Source organism: Branchiostoma floridae, chromosome 10 (genome assembly GCF_000003815.2).
Source record: "Branchiostoma floridae strain S238N-H82 chromosome 10, Bfl_VNyyK, whole genome shotgun sequence".
Lineage (NCBI taxonomy): Eukaryota > Metazoa > Chordata > Leptocardii > Amphioxiformes > Branchiostomatidae > Branchiostoma > Branchiostoma floridae.
Genome location: NC_049988.1, coordinates 22,436,567 through 22,464,549, shown reverse-complemented (window position 1 = coordinate 22,464,549; position 27,983 = coordinate 22,436,567). Strand labels below are relative to the sequence as shown.

The 27,983-nt window shown below is 41.7% G+C and overlaps 2 protein-coding genes and 2 long non-coding RNA genes across 4 annotated transcripts in view; 1 reads left to right on the top strand and 3 right to left on the bottom strand.

The window, feature by feature from the left end:
- Nucleotides 1–27,983, bottom strand: part of LOC118424803 (zinc finger protein 665-like) — a 1,044,319-nt gene that overhangs the window by 411,361 nt on the left and 604,975 nt on the right. The gene's annotated exons all lie outside the window — the stretch shown is intronic.
- Nucleotides 1–27,983, bottom strand: part of LOC118424824 (formin-like protein 2) — a 1,075,906-nt gene that overhangs the window by 470,636 nt on the left and 577,287 nt on the right. The gene's annotated exons all lie outside the window — the stretch shown is intronic.
- LOC118424825 lies at nucleotides 445–3,245 on the bottom strand. Its single transcript, XR_004832250.1, has 3 exons — nucleotides 3,144–3,245; nucleotides 1,668–1,730; nucleotides 445–504 (listed from the first exon to the last, which is right to left on the bottom strand). It is a non-coding gene; the product is annotated as an uncharacterized LOC118424825 (long non-coding RNA).
- LOC118424827 lies at nucleotides 3,143–12,854 on the top strand. Its single transcript, XR_004832252.1, has 3 exons — nucleotides 3,143–3,244; nucleotides 12,512–12,514; nucleotides 12,799–12,854. It is a non-coding gene; the product is annotated as an uncharacterized LOC118424827 (long non-coding RNA).

Sequence of the window (27,983 nt, the reverse complement as noted above, 5' to 3'; positions counted from 1 at the left end):
TGTAAGAAAGATTCTGAACAGTTGAAATTTTCAGAAGAAATTTTCTACATTTCTTGCATACATATCTCACTCCACTCTCATACCTTTCGAAGTGACAGCCCCAAATGACAGATGTTCTGAATATTCCCAACAATGTTCAAAACGATGCTGCTGCAAAGATGCCGAAAGGTTGTTGTGTTCAGCAGGAGTGGAACATGAGTCTCTTTTGGCTGAAGGAGGAGTCGGCCAGGTGGTGCTTGCTGGGCGTCATGAACCCCAGGGTCACCTTGAGGGGGGTGTGGGGCTCCACCACATCCCACACCTGGTGAGGAGTGCTGATGTTGATCCGAAGAAGCTTCGCTGCCACTAGGTGGCCTAAACAACAACAACAACAAACAACAACAACAATAAACAACAAATAGTATGAAATAAAACGAAATGTTAAATTGTGCGGCTCCACCACACCCCACACCTGGTGAGGGGTGCTGATGTTGATACGCAGGAGCTTCGCTGCGACTAGGTGGCCTAAACAACAACAACAAACAACAACAAAATGTTTAATTGCTCAAGCACTGATATTTTAGTTGCAGGAGCTTAGCTGCTACAAGGTGGCCTAAAACAACAACAACAAATAGTATGAAATAGAATAAAAAGTTTGATTGCTGAAGCACTGTGTGACTTCAGACATCATTGAATCATGCAAACTATGCAAAAAGGTGGCCTAATACAACAATACCAAAAACAAAATAAAATAGAATAAAACATTGAGATACTATAGATGAATCAAGGAAACTAAACAAAACAAAAAGATCATCAATAAAGTGCTTTCTATCTTGTCCCTAAAAATCAAGTTTGATACCACTAGAAATTTAAAAATCTCCCCCTATTGAATTGTAAGCTTAAAACTTTCCCTCCACTGCTCCAATTCTTTTCAGACACAAGGTGTCAAACAAGTTGACCTGGATTGATCTGTGGGACCACCCATGTAAATCATCACAAGGTCTTTAGCAAAAAAAAAACTTTCAATTAATTTCTACCCTCTGTAGACACAAGACATGAATATTACTAGTAAGACATTTTTTTAAAGATGATGATAGTAACTGTACAGCACATGCCAGTCCCATCAATTTTATACCGCATTTTGTTTGTCCTTGTCCTAGCGCATAACTCATGCTAGCATGTCCGTTTTACATGTTTAACTGAATCAGTGTTTGTTCTTTGAACTGCTCTTAAGATAAGTTGATAAATTACTTAAAGAGAATAAAACTACTTTGTCATGCAGAGGTACTTTTCTTTCTGCAAACAAAAGTGAATATAAATTTGACTCTAACATTCTCCAGACATATGAAGTCGTTTTAAATGTTTAAGATTGAAGGATCCAAACTTAAGACATCACACGCTCTGCGCAAGCACAACAAGCTTCCTACATTATTTGTATGACCTACTTTTGAGCTACCTCTTAGAGTGAAAATATTAGCTTACTCTCAACTTTCCATCATCCCAGATGTTGTTTACTATGTTCCTAGACATAAACAAAGATAAAAACCCAAAAACAATTTTGCTTCAACATCAAAAATCATCTACATCAAACAGGGAAGAAACGACAAAGTTTAAAATGATGTGGTTGCGGTATTAGTTCTTGTATATGCGGTAGGTGTTATATAAGTTAGAACAATTGAAAAGCTGACCTGTGTTGGTGGCGCAGTCGATCGGAAGTATGTTGGCGCTGTTTGCGATGTAAGGGTCTGCCCCTGAAAACGTGAGATAGCGATGCTGGTCAGTAGTGGCACGGACGTCGCCCTTCCACCACCAAATAGGTGGCCAAGCGTCGATGTGGGGTTGGAATAACATGATCTAAAACCAACACGCAAATGAAAGGACAGGAACTCGAGTAAGATAAACAGCAACACCCCGAGAAAAGTTGGCAACAGACGTGCTCCCCGTAACGCGATAGCCGCAATTGTAATCGCCACATTCAATCGACCGGGCTGCCGGTAACACCCCGCGTGTTGCGTAAATTGGACGCCCCTCTAAAGTACAGGGAGGGATAAATAGAGGTGCTTTGTCCGGGCGCGGTTACAAAGTGGACGACTATTTTGTAGAACGGTACCGGATGCATATAGTCTGTTCCTTTGCGTGATGATGCCAGCCCCCATAAACATGCTGGATTATTTTGAAAATAAGTTATGGATAAGTCTGACGCAATGATCGTGGTATTTGTGCGGCAAAGTAAAGGCTTTGATTCTGTGCTTTGAAACGATCTACTAGACAGCAGATATTTTCAAATTCCCCAGCAAGAAACGTTACTCTCACGGTTTGAGATCCAAAATCCCATTAACAACTTTGATTATTTTGGAAATAAGTCATCGATTAGTCAGACTATTGATGGTAGTGGTGCTGCATACTAGTCGGCTTTAGTAGTATTATGAGATTTCAAACAGATATCCTCACATTCCTAAGCTAGGATGGAGATATTTAATGGTACCCTTTGATTATTGTGAAAATAAGTCAAAATGATTAAATAGTAAAGTAGAGAAGTCTAATTTTTGGCAAGGTATTATTGAATCAGACCTTGGTGTTTCTATAGGTTTTGTCTGCCCGCCTTGTACAATGCGACTACGGATATTTACAAATTCCTGAGCTAAAACCTCAATGCCGGCTTTTAGATGAGAATATCTCCACAATATCCCAATACAATTTAAGCTCTATAACTGGATTAATAAGAATCTTCTGGACGTTTCAAGTGACATCCATCACTCTTTTCCGATCTGTCAGTCTAGTGATACCAAAGAGTGATGGATGCCACTCAAAAGGAGAGGAAATAATCTCCATATTTGAACATCTTTAAATAAAGTGACTCAAACCTTGAAGTTGTGAACGACTTACTATACCATGGACCATAGTCCCCATAGTCCTCTCTTCACCCAAAGTAAGTCCAATGGTCTGAAAATGGCCATACTCAGGAAGGACTGAAGATGGACTTACTCTCTTTATTGGTGTGAAGAACTTTCTCTGGATAAGAATTCTAACTGGAAAGTATTAGTGGCTCCACTGCCCAGCCAAACAAAAGGCTAGGGTCTGCAGGTTTTTCAAGGGTAGGGAGGGAAACAGGAAACACATTTTTTCCCTTAGGGCACCAGACCTAGAACCTGACCATACATTACCGTGCTTGAGGAGCAGTTTGATGAGAGGGATGTTCCCACTCATGGCAGCCTGGTGCAGGGGGGTGTTCCCTCGGTCGTTGGCAGCATTTACATCACAGCCTGTAGGACAAAACATGAAAAGTTTCATCTGGTTTAGTACGTCACTGTAAGTTAGTTTACTCTCAGAATACTGCTTTCTATCATCTTTGCCATGGAGGCTATGATTTTTTGTGTGCATTTGTCTGTTTGATTGCCTGTCTGTCTTTGGCAAGTTTGGGTGCATGCATCTGTCTGCTAGCCTGCCTGTCTGTCTGAGTCTGTTTGTGTCTGTCTGTCTGTATGTGTCTGTGTGTGGGTGAACTTGAGAAGATGTGGGTGGATCTTTTATGATATTTGGTATGTTGGGAAGTCCACAGTTTGTTTTACTCATTGGAGAACAAAGCTGGATAAACTATAGGAGGAAGAGATTAGAAAAACTATGCTTCAGTTTTGCAGACTTGTGCATACAGGGCTCGAAATACTTTTTTTCTGCATGCCTGCACTGATGCAGGTAGCGTTGGAAATTACTTGCACCAGACAAATTTTACATGCACCACTCTGAATTTAGGAAGTATGGATCATACTGAAATTGTTCAGGAACTATTGCTAGTTTTTATTTTAGATTTAATAAGTGGTAACAGTCAATGCAGCTTATAACAATCCACATACACCTTCATCATAGGACATGTATAAAACCCAGTACATGGACCAGTGCAGGTTAGGTGCAGGTAGACACCAGAAATACCTGCACAGCTCCAATTTTACCTGCACAAACCTGCATATGCAGGTGGTATTTCGAGCCCTGGCATACTTCTTGCACTGGATCCTGTATTCAAGTGTGGTGAGTTCTGGAAAGTGCTAGAGGTGTTGCTCTCACCAGACACAGGACCTCTGTCTGACACTATCCAAAAGACGTTCCTAACCAAAGCTAGGGACTTATATTCAATTGAGTGAAGTGAGGAAAGTCAAGTAAAGTGTCATTCCCAAAGGCACAGCATTGGCAACAGTGGGGTTCAAGCGCTGTCAAACTGTCTGACCATGCCAAATGGGACTTTTGTCGTAACGGTTTGGCGTGTTGGGTTTGTGATCTGGCAGGCTGGCTTTGGCGCGGGTTCTAATCCTGAAGCCAGGAGACTCGCTCCTTACAGCAGTACATTTCTCATTAGAAGAAAAATTGTTTAAGAAAGTCTTTTTCAGGACGTTGTCAAAAACAAAGCATTCTTTCCGGAAAAAAATACACAAGGACTCAAAAGAGGAAGGCAATTAAGTTCAGAACAAGAGGCTTTGCAAAGTTACGGCTTTCTCCTAAGATTGACATAGTGGAAATAAAAGCTGTAGTATTGTCCCACTGCACACCGCTCTCTACCCAGTGGGGGTTTAGATAAACTCTGTTCTTTGAGTCCTGGCCATTTCAAACCCTCTACACAGTAGTATCGCAATACTCCATCCTCTATACAAAACTCTCTTCTCTTATCCACAAAATCAGCAAAAGCTGAGCTTAATTTGAAGCCACCAACCCTTTAAGATTTGCAGGTATATGTCTTGGATTACACCTAAGGAGTGGCTATGCCTTTCTTATCTTATCAGCCTAAGGAAACGACTTGTCAAGGAGATTAAAAGGATAAAAATGAATCCACCCTCCTCACAAAGCATTTTAGTGTTTGAGATCGCTTTCTGGATTCACACTTAAGTGGTTTAAGATAAAATCTAAGATAGCATCTACTCTTTGGGGGGCCTCTAACAAGGAAGGTACTATATTGTTACATGTGTAAGTAGGGCGTAAGTATTCTAGGAATGACTTCCCAACGACCTCCCCTCACTTATAGGGCTCTTAAGGAGCAGATAGACGCGCCCAAGGTCAAATTTCTTCTTGGCAAGGGCGCAGGAAATCAGGGTAAACACAAGAGCCGGGTGGGAGCAAACAAGGGCGGAAGACGGAGAGATAGCGGACGGTCGCAGCGCGCGGCAATCGGAACGGAGCCGCTTCTAATCATTCGTGCACACATCGGTCGCATGTGGCCGGGTTCTTACCGTGGTGACGGATATGCGGTCGATATTTTGATCTGTTTGCAGTAAGTGGATATCAGGCAATTAGGCGGCTGTTGACAATGGGAAGGGGCTGGATCAAGGGTGGTCTGATGTGGACTGAGGACCGGGGCATTGTTTCAGGTGTTTAGTCGGCCGTTTGTACTGTCTAACTTGTGAGATCAAGGGGCAAGGGTGCCTTTTTCAAGGGAAACCTTAGGGTTTATTCTTTTTGTTTATCGAAGTAGATATTGAGTATTGTTTAGGTCTCTAGTTTGTACTAAAATGTAGTGTCCAAAATGACTGACATCAAGGGTTTTTGATTTAGTTTATTCCTTTCATTTATCGAAGTAGATATTGAAATGCAATATCTGCTCTATATAATGTGTAAATTTTCCTTCATACGGCCGCTTAGAGCGTTGTTACACCCGATCCCTTGATCTCGAAAGTTAACGCGTGGCCTGCGAGTCTTAAAGGGTTGGTGGCTTCAGTTCTTGGATGGCAGACCCCCAACCGAGGATGAACGGATTGCTGTAGCCTCACGAAGCTTTCCACGAAATCGTCTTCCGAAAGGGACGTAAAACGGGGGTCCCATGCTTGAGGAGGTGCCTCGACCACGTTAAACAGTCTCATTACTCATAATTTGGGTACCTACTGGCTGACAAAATACACCTGGTGAAATACACCTGGTGATTATTTTCCACAATTCTTGCTTATTCCATTCCTACATAAAGACAGGTGGTTTCAAACTATACACCCTTCTCACGCGGCGGCCATGATAGATCGAAGAAGAGGTCAATGAGGCAAACAGACAAAACTTATTTCTAAAATCAGGTCCCATTTAGTTTTCCCCCAAACCACACAAATTTTCATGATATAAGATAGAATAATAAATATTACAAGAAGTGTTATGCACCAAAAGATGTAGCAATTTAGAGTAGTGTAGACTGACCCCATAGTCCCTTAAGAGATGCAAAATAACACATAATAATGCAAATCTTTGACGAATTTGCAGCCATTCACTTATTGGTCGATTTCCTAATTGGCAGGCTACCATTGGTCGAACTGCTAATTATGATGGACAGCCTTTTGTTTGCCACATTGAACTCGTTTTAGATCTATCATGGCCGCCGCGTGAGAAAGGTGTATAGACTTGCCACTGATGGTGGTTAGGTCTACTCTGCTCCTTTAAATAGGAACTTTGAGGTGTAGAAAACAGCCAAGCCAAGATACAGAACTTGGTACGTTAAATGGGTCTCAATAACATGAACCATATCCAAAAAATAAGGTTTTCTAAGTAGCACTCTTTGCCACCATTTGTGTCACTCTTTCCCACAATTTGGGGCATCAAACTTTTTTTTACAAACTTGTGCCTGTAGTTAAACTTGTCCATTCTGGATACAACTACTACTAATACTACTATTCTGAGAGCATTACTTTAGCCTTCCTTTTTGATTGGGCCAACTAGATGTGTATCTTCAAAAATCAAATAAACAACTTGCAAAACTGTTTTGTCCGACAAAAATTCTTGACAGTCACATAGCCCTGCCCTCCAAAGCATGGAGGTATAATGTAACATCGTGTACGACATTACTCAAAATATTAAGAAAATACCCATAGAAAAACAAAACAAGCAGATCGCGACCCGAGGGTCCGAGTTACTTTCTAATGGCATTATTCAATTTCTAAATTGAAGACTTTCTTGGTAACAGAAGCAGAGCTGTTGTAAGGGTATATCCGGATTAAACTGGTAATATATCGACACAACTCAACCCTCCCATGACGGGACAACTTCCTATGTGTCAGACGATACATCCTTAATGACTGGACATCTAATTAATTACTCATTCTCTTTGATTAACGAATCACTAACTTACAGAACAGAAAGATGTTGTATTCGTTGAGCGGCTTTAAGAATAAAGATGCCACTGCTTGTGTACTGTTTCTTTTTGTGCGTCAGCAACTTATTTTGCTTCGCTTGCGTAGAACCAGGAGTGTTTTCTTTGTAACCGCATCTATAGGCAAGGGTATCGGTGGTTTATGTTTCTATCGCCGGGCCCTTTCACAAAGCTGATACAGTAATCGCCGAGGGCGCTGCCTACAAAGTCGGGCTTTTCTGTGGCGACCTTTTGGCCCTAAACAACGCGGCCACTTAATCAGGTTTGCGGAGAACTGGGGCTTTCCGTAACCCCATCTGAACCCCTTTCAGTGCACAAAGGCTTTTGCTGGCCGCCACTTTGTAGACATTGTTCGACACTTTGTTAGCGGAATCGAAGCTTCCCTTACAAAACAAACATTGCACGTGCCTCACTTAGCCACACAGGGGGAGAGGGAAACAGCCAGTCTTAAAGAAACACCTAGGATTTCGTAAGATTTTTGTACAGAAACTTGGGGAAACAGGTACTTCATAGAGATATATCGAGGAAGACTTTATAGGGTTGAAATTCATCAATGATTTTATATGATTGAAATTCATCAAGGAACATATACATTTATATATGAATATGCAGGGGCCTAGGGGCACAGCCAACTACTTAGAGAAACACTGACAGAGGATGTCTTGAGATTTGTGAATTTTCTCCGTAATACCTTCAAGTATCAAAACTTAAATGTCTTCGATAAGTAATATAGTATGCAGACTGTCTTGCATAATAACGGAAGATAGACCAAGCGCTTTGTAAGACACTGACTACAAATGACACACTGATACTGTGGTAATCACCAACTTTAGTTAGCTTTACAGCAACATGTCATATTTTATACATGTACCAACAGATTTGTGTGCTCAAAGCCTTGCACATACAATAGTATTACCCTCAGGGGAAGAAAAGGCAAATACATGGCCTGGGTAACACTTTTTTTTCAGCTGTATTCAGTAACCTTTCTATGAATTTTGACACATCATATCAAGGAATTGTATTTGACATTAAACTAAAGTCTTAAATCAATATTGTTAGTGTCAGAAGCTTTTAAGTTATCCAGATCTTATTTTCTATCAAGAATAGCTGTACCTCAATACATGAAATTTTGTTTCTTCTAATCAAACATGTCAAAGAAGTAGAATTGTTTTAGATTTGATCAAACAATGTATTACAATATGCTATCCATCAACCTTCTTCATGCTAACTCATGTATTTTTCTCACAAATGTGTGTATTGAAAAATTGGTAGTCTAACAGTATGCAGTTTTGTCTACATGGATTTTGTATATAAGCTTTATGAAAATGTTATTTCACTGTTATGTCTGCTTCTCACAAAAGTGTTGGAATCCTGCCAGCAAAATTTCAAAACACGCCAGCCACCCTTGTAGCTATTAATGTCAGCAAAAATGGATACAAGAAAACTTCAGCGACGAAGTATCGACACAAAAAAAATATTATCACGGGTGTTGCACCTGGGTTCATGTCAATGGGGCATATGAAAAACGATCGCGTCACTAAAACCGCCGGGCTGCCGCAAGCGAGCTCGCAGAGAAAGTTTACTTTGGACGGTTCAGTGAGGCTAGTCATCGCCAGGATGCGTGTCAGGGTCCGACAATACCACCACGAACAAAACTCGGACAATTCGCCTGCTTTTTTATAAACAACCTTTTGAAATGGCACGGTGGATTGACGTCAATGACGGCCCAGAAACAATGAGGGTGAAGTTTGTTCAAGTCTGGTTGGATATGGCCAGGAAACGGCACGAGTGATGCGAGGTTCTTGTCATAAGGCCACGTCATCTGAATTTATTGGTTCTCCAATTGAAAAACTTGGCCTCTTTTTTTATACAACCTTTTGAAATGGCACGTCACTGACAGCCCAGAAACAATGAGAGTGAACTTCGTCAGTATTGTAGTCAGGAAACGGCACATGAGTGATGCAACGTTTTTGTCACAGGCCACGTCATCTTAATTTATTGGTTTTCTCGAATAGAAAAACTTGGGCCTATTTTTTCATACAACCTTTCGAAATGACCAGTTGGATTGACGTCACTCACAGCCCAGAAACAATGAGGGTGAAGTTTGTTAGGATCTGTTTAGGAAACGGCACTCGATTTAGGAGAGGTCTTGTTATAAGGCCACGTCAATTGAATTATTGGTTCTCGTATTGAACAACTTGGGCAATTTAACTATTTTTTCAATAAACAACCGTTTGAAATGGCCAGATGAATTGATGTCACTGACAGCTAAGAAACAATGACGGTGAAGTTTGTTAGGAATTTGGTCTAGGCCATATAAGTCTAATTTATTGGTTCACGGATTGAAAAACTTAGGTCTATTTTTTGCACAACCTTTTGAAATGGCATGGAGGATTAACGTCAATGCCAGCTGAGAAACAATGACAGCAAAGCTTGTTCAGATTTGGCCAGGAAAAAGCACAGAAGAGTCTTGTCACAACCTCATTATATTTATGGGCAGGGGTCAGCATGCCAAACCTCCTCTCAAAATTAACTACACTGTGCCATCTATGTCTGAACAAGACAAATCTTATTACAACACCTGGCAGTCTTACATGAGTAATGCACTGTATCCATGGCAACCCTTTCTGTCAAAAATCAACATTAGACAGAAGTAGCTAAGCAGGTTATGTCACTAACTCACACTAACTCATTAACTTATATCCAGTTTATTGTCTGTTGTTCCAGGGTTGGACAAGTCCACTAGCCCACTTGTCCAGGGCAAATGAGATTTTTAAATCAATGATTTTTTTTTTTTCGTCGCTGCTAGTAGGCTTGCATAAAAATATATGACTCAAATTTTGGAAGTAGATCTTTTTAAGCACTACTACCAAGAGCTAGGTTGAAGATAACACCAAACTCAACAGTTGTATTAAATCTAGCCTCTGCACATAAGGCATATTTGTGCTCAAGGATACAAAGACACTGAGCTGTCCGCACGTAGCACACGTAGAGAGGGAAAGGGGAATTCAGTTGCCCTGACCGTGAAGAGAGGGATCTGTTTACAAGTAGATTAAAAATGTTAATGACCGTGACAAAGGCTTGATTTATTTACTTCCTGCACCTGCAAGAGATTTGCTCTGTAAAGCGCTTAATTTCAGCAGCGACAGATTTGAAAGTTCACAAACAAATAAATCGAATTATCATTTAGTTTTAGACATGTATGTTTCAAAGACTACTTTGTGATTGATTAAACTTTTCTTTACTTACAAGAATAAATGTTAGCACAAATAATTAACAGTCAACTTAGCAAAAGTTGAAAAATTGAGCAGTATGTTACCTATAAAACAAAGAGCCTTGATTGGTCCCCAGTATGTCATGTGATACTATTGTGAAACTTCAATGTCACTCAAGATAACCATGGCAACAAAAACCACAGCTAAACATGTATTTATTATCACATAGCAACATCACAACACCAATGTCCTTGTGGGGGGTTACCAGGGGTTATAAAATCACCTCAGTTGTTTTTCTCACCCGGACCGACCGTACGCACAGGTGAAGAGATACAAACGGGAAGAAAAGACAACAAATAAGGAAATGTTACGCCGTCACTATTTTTGTGCCAGCCCTTTGTCAGCGCATCTGTCGTCCGCTCAAACACGCAAAAATAGATACAGGAGCGTTTTGGGCCATAAAAGATGACCTAGTTTTACCAAGTGGGCATTGACGGGTTGCACAAAGATAGAGGATGGAGTTTACAATGGGGAGAATGGAGGTATTTAAGTCGGACAGGAGTGCAAAGTTTCCAGACAATGCAGAGGCATTTTATTTGTTCACACCTGTAGAGATGCCGCTGTTAATAGGTGCACAGTTAATAGTTTGAGGCGATGTCTTCCCCTAACTGTTGAATGTATACATATCTGTATCTATATAGCCAGTATAACTACTCTTAAGCATATCATTAATCATGTTATAACCACTCTTAAGCATATTATTAAGCATCTTGACTGAAAATAAGTACCTAGCTTGGGTAAGGCACATTTACTGAAAAGAGTAACTAAGGGTCCATTCCGGCGTAAGAACTAGTAGCTCAAACCTTGCAGCCTGTTCTTTTATGCAACTTGTGCTTAGTGTTCAAAACTAGTACAATGGAATTCGCTTATTTGGATAGCTCATTTGTCAACGCATTTTATCCAATAGTCCAAAGTATCCAACAGTCCGAAGTTGGGCCACTAACGCCCCGAAGGGAGTCGGGAGGGGGGCGAATATAGGATTACTACTACGCAAGACACAAACACCACACATACAATACGGAACTTCATTTACAAAACTTTTGAATCAGACATTTGTTCATCTAGAGCAGTAGTAGTCTAAGCAGTAGTTATTAATAACCTACAGTACTGTTTTGAACGAATGGAACGTCAACTGTTTGAATCTACAACATCACTAAATAGCCAGCAAAAGATCGAACAGATTCCAGTTACAAGCTTTACATAATTATACGTTCCGATATTATACAATTTACGTGCGCTGATAAATCTAATAAAGATTTTTAAGTCGGTGGCTAAATGAACATGTAGAAAAATACGCTTGACTCGCACTGCCGAGAGCATGAACCACAACAAAGGCAAACACAACTCCGCTTGTATGCCGGAAAAAATTATGTTGATTTCGTAATTTTGAGCAAACTGACGGTACGTATTGGAGAAATAAACTCTTCACCTTCTTATTTACATCTTGTGTCCACAAGTTACGCTGAAATTTTAAACTCGACGCCGTCTTTCGCGGTGGAAGACGGAAAATTTTACTTTCAAAACATTTAAAATGGCGTCGTAGCGTGGCTTGAGATATCCCGCCATTCAATGCGGCTGATTGCGACATCACAGTTCATTGACCCGGTTGCGTTACGTGCGCTGTAAAAATCTACGTAGTGCAGCCGAAATCAGCTCAATAATGAGACAGTGGATTATGTAAAAACACATTTTGTATGGTAAACCAAGTTTAGACGTTGTCTGAGGGGGAAATATGAACTCAAAAGCATGTTGACGTTCCCATGACGTTCGCCCATCATGCCTTGCGGCAACCTATCAAAATGGCGCCTAACCAATGTTCGCACGCTACCGCAGCAGCATTGCCAAGATTTTCGGTGGAATCTACCTATCTTACGGTCCTTTTCATGATTAAATGCCTTCGGACATACAGTTGTTGGTTAATTTTGGCCTCATTTTGTAAGTTTTAGCATATATTTTCCCATTTTATTCGCTATAATTTGACGTAATTCTATCCAAAAACCCGAAGTTTGAGACCGGGGGTTATCCAATTCTGCGAAGCCTTATACAATAGAATGAATGGCAAATGGTTTGGGATTTCGCAATTCTATGCAATTACCCGAATTATCCGAAAAGGCGTAATACGAATAATTGGAATCCACTGCACATGTAATAGGCAGTTTACCTGAGTTACATGCATGTGCGTGAAACAAAGACAGACACAAGCAAACATACAGACAGGATCGTCATCAAGACCACATACATTTTTATGTGTTAATTCTTCTTGGGTTCTCAACTGCTAAACTGTAAGTATTCAAACTGAAAACATCAAAGGTTTTATCAACATGGTTAGACATCTAATCAAATACATCAGGTAACAGGTACTATTTAGCAACAGGACAGATTTTCTTCCATCTTTCCTGTTGCCTTAGCAGAAATGCTCAGATAATAGGTTTACCTGAGTCTATGAGGATCCGCACGAGGGACAGGTCAGTCTGGTGGGAACAGGTACATCCGTACACAGCCAGGTACAGGGCGCTGTCACCTGCTGCTGATCGCACCTTCATGTCTGCACCTGTACAGGTGTGAATAAACAGGTGTGAACAGGTATATCTGTACCACAGCCAGGTACAGGGCACTGTCACCTGCTGCTAATCACACCTTCATGTCTGCACCTGGAACACAATCAACAGGTGAGCTCATACAGGTGTGTACAGGTACAGGTGTGAACAGGTATATCTGTACACTGCCAGGTACAGGGCACTGTCACCTGCTGCTGATCGCACCTTCATGTCTGTACCTGTAACACAGTCAACAGGTGAGCTCGTACAGGGGTGAACAAGTACAGGTGTGTACAGGTACAGGTGTGATCAGGTACAGCTGTACACAGCCAGGTACAGGGCACTGTCACCTGCTGCTGATCGCACCTTCATGTCTGCACCTGGAACATAATCAACAGGTGAGCTCATACAGGTGGGAACAGGTACAGCCATACACTGCCAGGTACAGGGCACTGTCACCTGCCGCTAATCGCACCCTCATATCTGCACCTGGAACACAGTCAACAGGTGAACTCATACAGGTGTGAACAGGTACAGGTTTCATTGAGTGACTAGTCTTCAAATTATTTTGTATGGGGCTTACCTTTTTTGATGAGTTTTCGCACGAGTTCGTGAGAGCCACTCAGGCAAGCACACTGGGAGAGAAGGAAAACCAATAAGGAAGATTTTACTTCAAACAAATTACAGTTGTGATTCTATTGGATTGGAATATGGTTATACTCAAGGTTCAGAACAACATTTAAACAAGACATGCATGATCATGCAATCCAAACTTCCTGCATTATACCTCAACTGGATGTTCTATGCTCTAGGAGACTGGAGATGGCTTTGTTCAGTAATATAGGATTTTAATCAGATGAATAGAGAAGGAGAATTCTGACTTTTATTCCTGTATGTTGAAAAAGTTTTTTTTTTCAAGCACTGCCTGTGGGTAGCCATGAAATACAGACCAGCCCAGCACACCTGCATTTTATCATGTCCTAGTATGTCAGAAATGTATGCACATGTACTTGCCAGGAAGAGGGACATGCCGGTACTGGGCAGGGTCTGGTTGATGTCCAGTTGTCGCCTCTCTACCTCCTCTGCTACCCTCACTGCATAGCCAGGCCGGTACGCAGTCTGGAAGACATGGTTTTATGGAAACCATTGAAAAGGAAGTATCTTTCATTTATGCTTGAACAAAATCTCACAACAACAAAAATTACGACACAATATTACAAAAGCCTGTTTCACAAAATAGTAATGTAAAAATAATGTAAAAGCAGCTTTCATGCTGTTATGAATGTTGTGACCACTATATATGCTTGGGGATGTGGAACTGTATGTGGTATTTGAAAGCATTTACGAATGACCCTGTTAAAAGTCACAGATGAGATATAGCTAGAGGTAGACTGAGATTTCTTAACCACTGTTTCAGATTATCGAACCTACCCTTGCTAAATCAAACAAGTTTGATTTATGTTTCAGAAGATGAAATGTCACACTATTTTTTCCAAAATGTAAATGGACATGATAACAGACTGTTATACAGTCATCTAGGCTCTGGCTTCTTCTTGAAGTGAAGCTATATCATATATGTTTTATATAGAATCTTTTATGACGGACTCCTTTATTCAAAGTCATGAACAGCTGCAGATAGACTGAGATTTTTTCCTCCACTGTTTTAGGTATTGTACTAACCTTGGCTAAATCAAACAGGTCCAGGTCTCCTAGGCCTGGTGTGTGAAGACTTTTGGGTTTCGAGCTGTGCTTTCTGGCCCTCTGCTTCTTTGTACTACCACTTCTTACTGGGGATATGGACAGAAAACAAGAATTATCATAAGTTTTTACTACTTTTCAGAATAATCATAATTGAATTTTAAGTTCAGTTCATACATGGTATCAATATAATACTGAGAGATTGATGCAGATGGTATTTATACATTTATAATCCGCATCTTAATGTAGCTTGCCAATGCCATTGAATATCTTATAATGTTGTTAGTAAGGTATCCTCTATATCTAAAGACTCATTATTCCTGAATGAAAAGGGACTGCTACACTAGATAGTTGGCTGTACAAATCTGACACACTTTACAAATTATACTGCAAACAGTTTCAATAGGTTGACATATCAACAGATATAGAAAAAAATTAAATAGAAGAGGCCTCATGAAAGATTCTTTAATTCTTGTTGTGTCAATAAAGATTACCTTAAGTTTTCATTTCTACTGCTGTTCAAAACTCACCCTCCTGTGAAACATGAAAGACTACCCTTAAGATCATGGCAGTCAGCAGTACCACTGCAAACCCCACAGCAAGTCTCAGGCCCCAGACATTGTCTCTTGTAGAGTGTGCCTCAGCAACCTGCAATAGGACTGAATGGGAAGGACGGTTTCACATTTTAATATCTAGAATTAGTAGAAAGAAGAGGGCACTTGTGTGTGTGTCTGTGTCTATATGTTTGTGTGTGCCTGTGTGTGTGTGTCTGTGTGTGTGTGTGTCTGTGTGTGTGTGTGAGTGTGTGTTTGTGTGATTGTGTGCGTGCGTGTGTGTGTGTGAGAGAGTGTGTCTGTGTGATTGTGTGTGTGTGTGATGTTGTGCAATGCCTTACCCCACCCGGAAGGGACGACAGATGATGATGATGATGTGTGTGTGTGAGAGAGAGTGCATCTGTGTGATTGTGTGTGTGTGCGTTTCTCTGTGTTAGTGTACAGAAATGCTATATGCTTTTTGTGTGTGTACTTATCCAAACAGACCAGTGGGAGTAACAAGCATTAGTTCTAACCTTATAATTTATATTAACACCCGCACCAACAAATAGAAATAGATACTCATTCTTTCCCTGTTCAGTCCCTCAGTCAATGCCCTGACTGGCACTGTAGAAAGAGACACTTAATTTACACTTGAACATTTTACACCAACACACTACACAGTTTTATTTTTACCAGCCTTACAGTGACCGTCTGTCACCGTCCTAATGGCAAAAGAAGGTGACAGACGGTCACCGAAACGTTGTCAAAAACAAAGATGTGGTTGTATAAAAACTCAGTCTCTTTATTCAGTGACATACCATCCTGTGAAACTGAACAGATTTCTGACTGCTCAGTAGGGTTATTCAAAGCCAGACTAAGAGGCTGGGGGCCTCCACCCTATATTTAACCATGTGTGTATGTGAGCGTGTATGTGTGTGTGTGTTTGTGTGTGTGTGCATATGTGTTTGTGCATGTGCATGTGCGTGTGTGTGCGTGTGCGTGCGTGCGTGCGTTCAGTAAAAACCTGTACAAGTTGCCAGCTCTACATAAAGACCCCCTGGCTGTGACCAATTTTACTGCTGCCATAGACACAAGAATCCTGCGCACAATGATAACCTGTCTAAACAGACCAGTTGCCATCAGTCCTCTTAGCGGTCTTGTTGTGCAGGTTTGACTGTACAGGGTTCTAGCGAGGATTTTATTTTAGCGTAGTGGGAATGGCATGGTAGCGAAGTGACTAATCAGGAGATTGGTGTGGAAGGGTTAAAAGTTGGCACTCTGTTAACATCACATGTAATTTGAAGGATTTTTTATCAGTTTTGAGTGGCATTTCATCATTTTTCATTGTTCAGACATTGATTAGACATTGTTGAACAAGCAAATGATAGCAAAGCACCACTACACTAGTTAAAAATGAGCGCAGTGGCCCTTATTTTAGCGTAGTGGTCACAAATTTTAGCGTAGTGGCCCACTACGCTAAAATGCACTAGCTAGAACCATGCTGTAGATGATTTAACACCATGTTGAAATGAAACCTACCACCCAACATAGCAACTGCTGACTGCTGTACCAAGTCCCACACCCTCCACAGCTCTGTGATGACATCATGACTTTGTGTGCACAGTTTTGCCATGACATCATAACTGTGCGTGGTCCAGAGCTGCCACATCTCCTCCACATGTACAACTGCAAGTAAAATCGCAACATCAAAAATGTAGCTTATCAAGGATTTGGTCCAACTTTTGCATTATCGCAAGCTGCATGTGCAGAATAACAGTGGGGACACCTGGTGACTGGCAGTAGTACTGCATATCTAATGCAGCAAATACCTTTCAGTCGCTCACATGAAAGACCGTCTGACAGACTGTGTGTATACCTATCTGAAACATCCGACTCGACAAAATTTATCAATTGACCTGATTTTGGTACTGATAAGTAATTTCATGCTTACCTTAATTCTAACCTTGATTTGCATACTTAATGTAACTTGCTACATTTAGCCATTTGGGGGCATGTAGTATGCAATAAACTTCACAAACAGTGAGCTATCAAATTTTATAGCAATTACCTCACCTTGCATATTTCTCACCAGTTTTAGGAGTTAGGAATAATTTACCGGATCAGCGTGACGTCATCTGTCTGACGACCCTGTGAAAAATGACGTCATGCTTTGATGAAGTCCAGATGTCAGTACATGTACGCCTTCCCTATATTCAAAAACAACAAAAATTAAACCCCCAAGCTTTCTCGATCAATGTAGTCATACTGTAGACTAGATATAGATTGTCAAGGTTTGAAATACGGAAGTTGTCAGCCCTGCTTCTATTCGAATTTGCCCAGGCCGGCTACGAACACACAAAACATCCCAAGTGTCAAATTATCGTCTGCGCTGCGCATATTCTAGAGACCAAAATTCCTCAACACATTGTCAAAACATTTCCAGTACGGTGCCTTACCTGGCTAACTGCAACTCCATAGAACTCTTGACAACGTTTGGGATTGAAGAAACTTGAAATAAGTCTGAAAATGAGCTAAATAAAGGAGGAATTCAAACTCCCGCCCAAGTTGACTATTTCTGCAAGCAGCCATTAGAACTTGAACGCATGTACACGATAGCCATTCGTAAAAATATTCGTGATAATAGTTTTCTGTTTTTAGAATTTTTATCCAAATTCAGAAAAAAATGTATAATCATCTATCATTATATACAAACTATATGATTGCACGATTTGACCGTGCATTTTTTTGCTAGAAGGACTCGCTTTCCGTTAATGTTATTTGTTTGGATGCGGTGTTATGATTTCGACATCATCAACATGGCTGCCGCAGACCAATCTTGCCACGTGAACGCAGTCCGTCCTCGTTCCTACCAAGACGAGAGCTATCCTCACTGGCTTCTCAGGGCACAGGGTGACTTACAGAATGATGGAGCATATCAGGATGTTATTCTTGAAGTCGAGGACCGGCGGTTTCCCTGCCATCGGCTTGTTCTGTCTGCGGTCAGTGACTACTTCAGGGCTCTGTTTAGAAGTGACATGGCGGAAAGTCGTCAGAAGACGGTTGTTTTAAAGGTAAGGTTTGCATAACGTTCACAGAGTCGAAATAGAGCAAACCGATCAGTTTACATAGTTTTTATGTATCATATAGTACATGAAAACCAGGGGCATATTGTTTCCCAGAATCTAAATGTTATCAATTTGAAATTTATGACCGCTCGACTTGCTGACCCCCCCCCCCACCCCACTGAGTGCTAATTGAAGGCAGATTTGCCGTATTCACTGATCCTTTTTGAAAGTACTCTCCAAGCAGAGGTTGAGTCGCGTAGATATAGTAGTAGTCGGAAAAATTACAAGGAGCGCCGGTGCCAACTACTACTATATCTAGCTACGCGACTCAACCTCTGCTTGGAGAGTATTTTGAAAGCCTTTAACTTAAGTTTAAGCCCTGTTTTAAGTAGTTAAAACAGGGCTTAAACTTAAGTTACTACTGTAGAATTAATACTTAACTACATTTATGAGATTAAGATCAGAAAATGGAATGTAAATTGTACTGTAAATGCATTTAATTTTGCGGTGCGAGAAAAGGGACTTTACGCATAGTTTTAAGTTTGCGGTAGCACCATGCACTGTAATCTCTTACTGCCATCAAAAAATGGTCACGTTGGTTTTAAATTCGCTGTGAATCGGCCACCGTGAAAACCGTGAACATGAAACCACCGCGAAGTTTCTGCATTTACAGTGCTTATTTTTCAAATGTCCCATTACAACATATAACGAGCAGACAAAGCAATTGAGTTGGAAGTTTGAACATAATATTTGTCATGATGTATGATAGGCATGATAAATGTTAACGTTTTCGAGTACGCAGGAACTGGGGGTAATATGTAAAAAGTAAAGACCCTTGTAGAACTACTTTGTGATATATGGAGTCATATATTCGTGTTTTTTTTTTCCTGTAGGGTCTGGATGCAGGCACATTTGAGGAGATCCTGAGTTATACATACTCGGGAACCCTCCAAGTGTCCCTGGACAGATTGCATTCCCTGTACCAGGCAGCCGACTATCTCCAACTGGACTCTGTAAAAGACCTCTGCAGCAGCTACATGGCCATGAACGTGGAGCGCTCCACCTGTGTGGACCTCTACAAGATTGCTGGTGCCTTCTCTGTGGACAGTGTTGTGGAAACTTGTCTGATATGTATCGATAAAAACTTTTCTGAGGTTTGTCTTCTTTCCCAATGTTCATTTAAAGCTCTGTCAAATTGATATTCAGAATTATAGCCTCTGTGAATGCCTAGCTATAGAATGATATGAATTAAGCACAGTAGATTGAAATAGAGCCTTCTTCAGGTCCAAGTGACCAACCGCTTAAAGCATGTGATTTGGCTTGTAAACATTTAAGATAAGCTTTTGTACACAGGATAAATGATTAAGGCACATTTTTACTGTATCATAGTACTAGTATATGTACTCTGTCAGTGTCTGCACCTCCACAGGTTGCCTCCAGCGAGGAGTTCTGCAGCCTGAGTGTGAATCAGCTGACTGAGATCATCAGCCATGATGAGCTGGATGTTAAAGAGGAGACAACAGTGTGGGAGGCTGTGGTGAGATGGGTGCAGCACAGCAGGGGGGACAGGTGGGTGGCAGTTTTTTGTTTGTCAGTGTCCCCCATTTATTTTAATGAGCCGGTAATTGTATAATGACTGCATATTGATGAATGAAAGCATGAATAGATGAATGAATTAGTAACATGAGTGTTAATTTTGGCCTGATCGGCCAACTTCCCAGTATTTTCTGTAATGAAAATGACTCTTAACCCACCCCTGCTCTGTACCCAACAGACTGCACCACCTACCCAGCATCCTCTCTCACATCCGCTTCAACCTGCTGACCTCAGATGACACGGCAGCCATCTTGGAACACCCCCTGGTCAAGGAGGATCCTGGGAGCCTTGAGATCATCAGGAATGTGGTACAGAAAGGCAACTCTGGCCTGAAGCCAAGATTTGGGGCTGGTGCAGAGGAGATGGTCCTATTTTTTGTGGACGTCAGGTCTGAATTTACTATCTAGTTACCTGTGTGAAGGCCATTATATTTCTTGTTGCATTTCTTGTTGACACAGGGTTCTAGTCAGTGCATTTCTAGCTTGATAATTTTTGACCAACGCATTAAATGAGAACCGCTATGCTTATTTCGAACTAGTGCAGTGGTACAAACAAACTTCTCTAGTATGTACTTATGGAACAATGTCTGATCAAACAGGAAAAATGTGAGAACCCTCAAAGTCAAAGTCAAACTGACTCACGACTGCATCACTTGCCACATGTATTTGCCACGCTAAGGTGCTCCCGGCCTACACTGTAAATGTTTTTTTGGTGGCATCTATCTGCCCTGGAAGACAATGGTTGGCAGACAGTCACTCGCAGGCTTTTAGCTAGGCATGCGTCAACGAGTCATCTGGACGCACTTTTCTTAGAATAACAAGAAATTTGATGCCCCTGGACGCCCTATGCTGGGGAGGTAGAGGAAACTTTGTCAAGCATGAAATTCTGATTGACCAGGGATGCAACCAGGTCATCTGTGGTCACAGTCTTCTTCTGTGACATCTGTAACAGTATTTTTGCCTCTTGGGATACCTTAGGCTTAGAATGCACTGTTTTAACTCAAAATCATCAAAAACTCTGCACCATGGAAGGTGGATGCCCCCAGACCCCCTTACAATAGTCTCTTACCGCGACTCACCAATAAATTTATTATAAAATCCTAGCTAAAAGCCTGGTCACTCGCCATCATAGGTTTGGCGACCTGTTAGCATGGCCTGCATATAAGGTGAAGGAGGGGTGTAAAAACATCCTGTTGAAAACCCAGCCCTCCCTTTCCTTCTCCTAAAGAACAGAGATAGATTTTTCTATTATTCTTACTTAAACCGATTTTGTGTGTTTCCTCTCCAGCAAGATGCAGGGCATTAACCCCAGATCAGGGAAGTTCGTCAGCTGCAGTTTCGCTGAGTTCCACTCTGTGGTCGGGGCAACCGTCACCGGTGACGAGCAGATCTACATCCTGGCTGCGAGGGAGGGTGAGGAACGGCTGTCCCTGCTCTTGTACAACCAGATGAAGGGCGTCTGGGAACAGAAGTCAACTGTGGAGAGGCTTCCTGAGATCGATGGAGATACATTCCTTCTGTACATTGATGGACATCTTTATTACCTTGCTTCTACCATTAGCACTATCGAAAAGACCGTTCGGCTCAAGAAGTATGACATCGACACAAATGAATGGCAGGACTGCACACCGCTCAGGGTAAAGATGATGATGTCTATGCCAAAGGCCATGTCATGCGGTTTCCTCTACCTGTGTACCAGAGCAGAAATGTACTGTTACAACCCCAGGGAGAACCGATGGTCCGAGCTCACCCGACCGATAATCGATGCAGAGTTCTGGACCAGTGCTGTCATGGGTACTGAGATCTTCTACTCCAACATGGACTTCACGTTTATGTTAGTGTACGATACAGAGGCTGCACGGTGGAAGGAGCTTCGACTGGAAGCTCCATCTTTACAAAGTCCTCCTGATGCAGAGGACACAGATCGCCACGCTTGCAGTCCGACTCTCTTTGTGCATGAGAATGAGCTGCACGCTTACATGGGTTGTGATCAGTATGAACAGTCGAAATGTCAGCATGTGCTCGTGTATGACAGGTCTGCAGGGGTTTGTACAGAGGTGGATGTCACCCTGCCTGATGACCTGGACTGGCAGTCATGTCATCACGTCGTGGCGCGTGTCTACCTGCCAGGTGTGCAGGACAGGTGTGCTGACACACCTGACACACCTAGCACTGCAGGCGCAGGTGTGTGATTTTACATCACTAGTGCTGCTGTTAGTCTTTGCTGTATGCCCTCACCAAGGCTTAGATATACATGTACATGTACTTAAAGTAGCACTTTGCCTCTAAGACATGAGCCCTCGTTATGTACTTAAAGTAGCACTTTGCCTCTAAGACATGAGCCCTCGTTATGTACTTAAAGTAGCACTTTACTTCAAAGACATGAGCCCTCGTTTGTTTCACATGTACAAGTAGAAAGAAACATCTGATCATGTGGCCGATTTCTTCATTCCGTCACGAGGAGAGAACTATATTTTTTATACCCATTTGTTTCCAGCTATCAACCCTTGTTTGTTTCTTAGTAAGAACAAGGTGGTTTTGTTGTCTGATAATCTGTGTGTGTTCAATGTTGCACTGATAGTCATTGGGTTTAGTGTCACCTAGAAGAATAGTCCTATGTGTTGTGTACACATACTTCATATGTTCAGGTTTTTTGTCATGGTTATATACTACGAAACATCTTGTTACCTGATACTGTGTGTGTGTTCAATGTTGCACTGATATCGTTCGGCATGGAGCCATCCAGAAGAATAGTTATATGTGTTCAGGGCTCGAACTTCATTTTGGGGATTAGGTGCACTGGTGCACTCACCTTAAAAAATTGGGTGCACCCAAAATTTTTTGGGTGCACTACTTAAATTTAAGCAATAACCTAATAATAAAACTTAGTTACAAGCTATCAAATTCTTAAGCAAGTACCATGACAGACATTTTATTATCTTTCTAACACTTAGATGCCAAGAATATGACGTATACTAGTATACTTTGATATCTTATACATAAACCTAAGAAAATATTTGCGTGCACCCTGGGGTGCAAAATAATTGGGTGCACAGCTCCAATTTTGGGTGCACCTGCACCCAGTATTTCGAGCCCTGGTGTTGTATACACATACTTTGTATTTCTTGTACAATCAGGTTGTATGTGCTGTTCATTTTATGATATAACATCTTGATCTGGTTACATGATACTATGTGTGTGTGTTGCACTGATAGTCATTTGGTATGGTGTCATTCAAAAGAAATAGTCCTTTATGTGTTCTATACACATACTTTTTATTTCATGTACAATTCAGGTTGTATGCGTTGTTCATGTTATGATACTAGTAGTGTTCCTAGTACATTTTTTTTTTTTGTATTTAGCATTCTTAGTATTTTATGATAGCATTCCTAGTATTCTTAGTACTTAACGTTCTTAGTAGTGTTACTAAATTAGACAATATGTGGTGCACATCATGGTTTTATTTGATATAACATCTGGTTACATGATACTATGTGTGTGTGTTGCACTGAAAGTCATTTGGTGTGGTGTCATTCAAAAGAAATAGTCCTTTATGTGTTCTATACACATACTTTGTATTTCATGTACAATTCAGGTTGTATGTGTTGTTCATTTGATGATAGCGTTCCTAGTATTCTTAGTATTAAGCATTCTTAGTATTTCATGATAGCATAACTTGTAGTCTTAGCACTTAACGTTCTTAGTATTGTTACTAAATTAGACGATATGTGGTGCACATCATGGTTTTATTTGATATAACATCTGGTTACATGATACTATGTTTGTGTGTTGCACTGATAGTCATTTGGCATGGTGTCATTCAAAAGAAATAGTATTTTATGATAGCATTCCTAGTATTCTTAGTACTTAACGTTGTTAGTATTGTTACTGGATGAGACAAAATTGAACTGCTGAAAAGTAAACATGTACTTAGAACAGTTTGTTCCTCAAGCCACAACAAGATTGCACAAAGAGTGCTATACAAAAAGTGTTATCTTTCCAATGAGATCAGGTACTTGGTTTATGTTGCTAATAGTTTCTACTGTAGAGGTAGTTTTTGTCACAAAATATTGTTATTCCAGCCCATAGTTTCACTGTAGCTTTGTTTGTTTACTTGTTCATCAAACTTGACCATTACAATGGAGGAGGGTGCAAAGCAGGTGATATCTCTCCTCTGTATGTTGGCTCCCCTAAACGTTATCTGTATTTGTGAAGCCTTTATTTTGTGTCAGTGTGGTTGGTACATATTCATCACGGCAGAAGTCACATATACCATGCACAATTCCACAGTGGAACACCCGGAAAGGTACTGTCCTGATGGCTCCCAGAGTCGAGTCTTTCCCTGCCAGGCAGAAGGCCTGTAATCTCCAAGCAAATTCTACAATGGCATAAGATAGTACCTAACTGGCCAAGGAGTATTGTTAGCCAAGAGGTGTACATTTGCCATGTAGAATCTGCTTCCAGTCGGCTAGAACAAGTACAAAGGCTATTAACATCCAATTGTTTCCCATTCAAACTGTGCTTGCAGTGTAGGTGCTAATTGCCCTCCTTCCAGTTTGGTGCTAACTTTTCTGGTAGCAAAACAGACTCCTAAGCCAGCTTCACTCCTCTGGCAGTTTTTGATACTGTCTTATGATACCGTAGGATCTGCTTGGAGATTAGAGGCCTGACCACCTTAGCGCAGACATCCCCCTCCCCAACACTGCCCCAGAAGGGGCTGTTAGTGGGGTAACCTCTACGTTATAGATATAGAGATACAATATATATATATATATTTTTAATGAAGACCTTTATTGCACATTTTTGCCCCACTGGGCTAAGTACAGGTCACACGGTAAGAATCACATAAATGTAACAATGGAAACAATCATACACATCTTCTATATATGCAGATGTGCGTCTAATCTATTCTAGGACATTCGACTTCCTCTCGCTTCTTGGTAATTGTATAAATGTAGCTAGCTATATGGTTGGTTAGAGTTGGTTTGTCAAAAGCTGTCAGGAATATAAATTTCTCTTTACTATTCAAGTATCTAAAGTGGGGATATTTACTTAACACATAGTCAAATAAAATGGTCCTATCGTTATCATACAAAGGACAATCCATAGTAAAATGTACTTCATCTTCTACTTTCCCTAAACTACAAAATTGGCATATTCTTTGATCTGGAGGCCTCCCTAAATACCATCAAGTATTTCATTCGACTTAGCAAGAACGTGCCAGCTGACAGCCTTCAAGCAGATGCTCTCTTGTGCCAAATGGATTTAGAAGCATCAGGTTCTACATGTTGGGCCTCTGAAGTACGCAACACTCTAGAGAAATGTGAGGTATTCTTCTTCTTTATAAGATTGTTTTAATAGTCTGTATGTTCGTAGTTTGTTTTTTGCAGTCGCAACTCTTTTATCGTTGTGGATATATTGTCAAAAACATGTTAACTGCAACAAGAGTCCTAAGTAGCTAGTGATGTTTTAATACGTAGGATTTCAGCATTTCCTCATTGATGAGGCAAATTTAGCCAGTACATGTAGTTGTATGACAGGTTAATGTTTATAACAATGTAACTAGTAAGGTAACGAATGAGTGAAATCGGTGGCCATTGGTGACTGGAAACAATACGGCCACCTGGTGACTTCAAAATTTAAAATGGCAGCGCCTAATTGGGTTGAGGAAAACAAAACAGGTTTAACGTTTAATAATCTATTTTTCTAAAACCACAGCCAAATTGTGGCCCTATATATAGCTACGGTAGTATCGAATTATCAAGCCTGTTTAAATACAAAGGCATACAACAGGACACATTCATGATTGTATCACCGTGTAAGGTGCCTAATCTAGATAAAAATCTAGAGAAGAAAAAGGCTCATACAAAACCCATATACAACACAATACTGGGTAAGCAGGCATCAAATGACCTTTCAACCCCGGCCCACAGTACCAGTCACCTTTCACCCCTTGCTGCTCCAGACAGACGCCTGCAAGACAAAAGCAGGATTGTGCGGAGGTAATAATCGTTACTGGAAGCAGGTAAGAACGAGATATACATACAACATGACTGCATTATTATAAGCTATAGGGGATAGAGAACATTTCTATGGTATTTGGGCAACGTTAGACAGAAAATTATGTAAGATTTTTCGGGCTGACAAAATGGGAGGGTGGCATCTTTGCCTTCACTGAAACAAAGGAAAACATGACTTGTTTTTATTCAGTTTGTTTCACTTCTTCAAACAAATAATAAACTGACCAGACAGCTATCACCATGGCAACTGGAGATTGTGTTTCTTTTTTTCTAAGACTTAAACAGATCTTCTTTAAACGGCTAGTCTACCCAACAGGCGACCGATAATTCTACTCAAGAAGCCGCTGGAGTCAAGTAGGTCATTGAAAGAGTCTATTGTATTGCGGGAGGCGCTTTTATGAGGTGCTTTTACTAGCTATGAACTGTAGGCAATCACAAGAGATTTGGAGCTAAAATGTAGTCTCCAACAGACTCTTTACCGCTGAAAAAATCATCGTAGAAATGGAACAAATAGAGGAGTAAGCCAACCAGAGAACTATAGCCGGCTTGGGAACAGCACGCAATCCATGGAGTCTGTCGGATTTCGCTATCTTGTTTGATTGTTTGAATAGCTATCTAATGGGTGCTAAGAGGCTAAATAGCCCTTTTATTGCAATCAGGAGCGACGAGCCTGTCACTTGTGACCTTCCTCTGAAAATAGCGCACACTCTGCAGACACCCGCAAACTCCGCAGCCACGCTCACACTGCAGCCACGCGCATGCTCTACAGACCGATCATACTCTGCAGACATGCTTACACTGCAGTCACGCGCACTCTGCAGCCACGCGCACACTCTGCAGACATGCGCAATCTGCAACCATGCGCACGACCTGCAGACACGTGCACTCTGCAGACACGCGCACACTCTGCAGACACGCGCAAACTCTGCAGCCACGCGCACACTCTGTGGACACGCGCACACTCTGCAGCCAAGCGCACAATCTGCAGACACGCGCACACTCTGCAGACACGCGTACACTCTGCAGACACGCACACTCTGCAGACAGGCGCACACTCTGCAGCCACGCGCACACTCTGCAGACACACGCACACTCTGCAGCCACTGCACACTCTGCAGCCACGCGCACACACTGCAGATGCATGCACACTCTGCAGCCAAGCGCACACTCTGCAGCCAAGCGCACACTCTGCAGACACGCGCACTCTCTGCAGACACCCGCACACTCTGCAGACACACGCACACTCTGCAGACACGCGTACACTCTGCAGACACCAGCACACTCTGCAGACACGCGCACACTCTGCAGACACGCGCACACTCTGCAGACAGGTGCACACTTTGCAGACACCCGCACTCTCTGCAGACACTCACACTCTGCAGCCACACGCACACTCTGCAGACACGCGCACACTCTGCAGAGACGCGCACACTCTGTAGACACCCGCACACTCTGCAGACACGCGCACTCTCTGCAGACACCCGCACACTCTGCAGACACGCGCACACTCTGCAGACACGTGCACACTCTGCAGACACGTGCACACACTGCATCCCCGTGCACACACTGCAGACACGCGCACACTCTACAGACACGCGCACACTCTACAGACACGCGCACACACTGCAGACACGCGCACACTCTACAGAAACACGCACACTCTGCATGAATTCGTTTGCAAATATTCTTATAGATGCGATTTGATGCCGAGCACAATTTGACGTTTGCACCAAAAAAGGCCCGAGTTTGCCAAACGCTGCAAGACGTGCCCTGCTGCGAGACGTGACTTACGGCTTAAATTATCTTCAGCGCTGAGCTACTTCCTTTGTACAAATAATTGGTGGATTAATTTAATATCATTAGAAGATAGCGACATCCGACAGACTTCATGGATTGCGTGCTGTTCCCTAGCCGGCTATACAATGTAGTTCTCTGGCCGGCTTAGTCCTCTAATTGTTCCATTTCTACGATTTTCCAGCGATCCGGAGTCTGGTAGAGCTGTAAATGTTGTACTGTCCAAGCAGAGGCTGAGTCACGTAGATATAGTAGTAGTCAGAAACATTACTGCTGCTCTCAACCTCTGCTTGGAAAGTATAAATTTTGTGACGAAAAAAAGAAAAAAACTAATTCCTTCTAGGGAATATATATCATGATTTTTACTACCTCAAGTCAC